Raw genomic sequence first — 3,419 nt, forward strand, 5'->3', positions numbered from 1 at the left:
TACAACACGGCACAACTCCTTCAATTTCTAGATCAGCTGCACAATAACATTCTTCATCAGGAAGGGAATCCAGAGCAAGCCCAATATGTTGTCATTTGGGATAACGTGAGTTTCCATCGGGCTGCTCTGGTTCGCGCCTGGTTCAATGACCTCCCCAGGTTTCCCATTATTTTTTTTGCCAGCATATTCCCCATTTCTGAATCTGATTGAGGAATTTTCCTCAGCATGGCAGGGGAGAGTGTATGACAGCAACCCCTACGCACAGCAGCACCTCCTGGAGGCAATGGTGGACGCCTGTGGTGATGTGTCTGTAGAGTCTATCCAGGGTTTTCTAAGGCACACATGGGACTTTTTTTCCCACGTTTTTTTCCTAACATGTTTTGTCAGTGTGACATTTTAAAAGGTACGTTTTTTTTCCACCAAAACCGCATATACTGTATTCCCTTATCCACTAATGTAAGAGGTATTTATTACAGTACTGTTTTGAATTTCTCTCGTCAGGATGTTCCTGAAAGGGTATCTGGATAGTCAGTGTGTAACGGTTCTCTTTTGGTGAAGGAGAGTCGGACCAAAATAATAAAATAAACAAACGTAACACAAATCTAAATACAAACACTACAAAAACAATAAACGTAATGAAAACCGAAACAGCCTATACTTGTGTAACCTAACACATAGACAGGAACAAGGACACTAAGGACAATCACCCACAACAAACTCAAAGAATATGGCTGCCTAAATATGGTTCCCAATCAGAGACAACGATAAACACCTGCCTCTGATTGAGAACCACTCCAGACAGCCATAGACTTTACTAGATCACCCCACTAGCTACAATCCCAATATATACACACCACATACAAAAACCCCATGCCACACCCTGGCCTGACCCAACACATGAAGATAAACACAAAATACTTTGACCAGGGCGTGACAGAACCCCCCTAAGGTGCGGACTCCCGAACGCACCGCAAAACAATAGGGAGGGTCCGGGTGGGCGTCTGTCCATGGTGGCGGCTCCGGCGTGGGACGTGGACCCCACTCAGTCAATGTCTTAGTCCCCTCTCCTCGCGTCCCTGGATAGTCCACCCTCGCCGCCGACCATGGCCTAGTAGTCCTCACCCAGAACCCCACTGGACTGAGGAGCAGCTCGGGACTGAAGGACAGCTCGGGACTGAAGGACAGCTCGGGAGTGAGAGGAAGCTCGGGAGTGAGAGGAAGCTCGGGAGTGAGAGGAAGCTCGGGAGTGAGAGGAAGCTCGGGAGCTCGGGAGTGAGAGGAAGCTCAGGCAGGTTGGGAGATCCTGAGAGATCCCGGCCGACTGGCGGTTCTGGCAGATCGGGAGTGAGAGGCCGACTGGCTCTGGGAGTGAGACTGGCAGATCTGGAAGAGTCTGGCTGACTGGAGATCTGGAAGAGTCTGGCTGACTGGCAGATCAGGTTGATGGATCTGACTGGCAGATCCTGGCCGGATCTGGAAGATCTGGCTGACTGGCAGATCTGGAAGAGTCTGGGCTGGCAGATCTTCTGGCAGATCCCTGATCTGGAAGCCGACTGGCGGTGGCGGATCTGGAAGATCCCTGGCCGATCTGGCTGGTTCTGGCAGAGTCTGGCAGATCTGGAAGAGTCTGGCTGACTGGCAGATCTGGAAGAGTCTGGCTGACTGGCAGATCTGGAAGAGTCTGGCTGACTGGCAGATCTGGAAGAGTCTGGCTGACTGGCAGATCTGGAAGAGTCTGGCTGACTGGCAGATCTGGAAGAGTCTGGCTGACTGGCAGATCTGGTTGACTGGCGGATCTGGAAGAGTCTGACTGGGATCTGAGTCTCTGGCTGACTGGCAGATCTGGAAGAGTCTGGGCTGGCAGATCTGGAAGAGTCTGGATCTGACTGGCGGATCTGGAAGAGTCTGGCAGATCTGACTGCTGCGGATCTGGAAGAGTCTGGCTGACTGGCGGATCTGGAAGAGTCTGGCTGACTGGCAGATCTGGAAGAGTCTGGCTGACTGGCAGATCTGGAAGAGTCTGGCAGATCTGGAAGAGTCTGGCTGACTGGCAGATCTGGAAGAGTCTGGCTCTGGCAGATCTGGAAGAGTCTGGCTGACTGGCAGATCTGGAAGAGTCTGATCTGGAAGAGTCTGGCTGACTGATCTGGAAGAGTCTGGCTGACTGGGATCTGGAAGATCTGGCTGACTGGCGGATCTGGAAGAGTCTGGCTGACTGGATCTGGAAGAGTCTGGCTGACTGGCAGATCTGGAAGAGTCTGGCTGACTGGCAGATCTGGAAGAGTCTGGCTGACTGGCGGATCTGGAAGAGTCTGGCTGACTGGCGGATCTGGAAGAGTCTGGCTGACTGGCGGATCTGAAGAGTCTGGCTGAGTCTGGCTGACTGGCGGATCTGGGATCTGGAAGAGTCTGGCTGACTGGCGGATCTGGAAGAGTCTGGCTGACTGGCTGGAAGATCTGGAAGAGTCTGGCTGACTGGATCGGATCCATGCAGGCTGGCAGATCTCTGGCTGCTGGAAGAGTCCATGCAGAGTCTGGCAGCGGATCTGGAAGAGTCAGCTCCATGAAGGCTGGCAGCTCTGGAAGAGCTCCATGCAGCAGACTGGCAGCTGCTCCTGCTGCTGCGCTCTGCTGCTCCACTGAGGCTGCTCCATGCTGAGACTCCAGACTGGCAGCTGGCTGTCCAGAGGCTGGCAGCTCCATGCAGGCTGGCAGCTCTGGCTGCGCTGAACAGGCGGGAGACTCCAGCAGCGCAGGAGAGGAGAAAGGCTCCGGCAGCGCTGGAGAGGTGAGGCGCACTGTAGGCCTGATGCGTGGTGCTGGCACTGGTGGTACTGAACCGAGGACACCCACAGGAAGCCTGGTGCGGGGAGCTGCCACCGGAGGGCTGGTGTGTGGAGTTGGTACTGGATAGACCGGACCGTGCAGGCGCACTGGAGCTCTTGAGCACCTAGCCTGCCCAACCTTACCTGGCTCGATGCCCACTCTAGCCCGGCCGATACGCAGAGCTGGAATATACCGCACTATGCACCCGCACTGGGGACACCGTGCGCACCACTGCATAACACGGTGCCTGCCCGGTCTCTCTAGCCCCCGGTAAGCACAGGGAGTTTGCGCAGGTCTCCTACCTGGCGTAGCCATACTCCCTGTGAGGCCCACCCCACCCCCCCCCCCCCCCCAATACATTTTTGGGGCTGACTCTCGGGCTTCCGTCCGCGCCGCCGTGCTTGCTTCGCCAACTCCATTTTCCGATAACCTTCTGCGCACTGCTCCATCGAATCCCAGGCGGGCACCGGCACTCTCCCTGGGTCGACCGCCCACCTGTCTATCTCCTCCCAAGAAGTATAGTCCATACTGTCCTCCTCTTTGGGCTGCTCCTGTTGCATCTTCTCCTGCTGCACCTTTGGGCGGCTACACTC

This window comes from Oncorhynchus tshawytscha, linkage group LG05 (assembly GCF_018296145.1).
Source record: "Oncorhynchus tshawytscha isolate Ot180627B linkage group LG05, Otsh_v2.0, whole genome shotgun sequence".
Taxonomy (NCBI): Eukaryota; Metazoa; Chordata; class Actinopteri; order Salmoniformes; family Salmonidae; genus Oncorhynchus; species Oncorhynchus tshawytscha.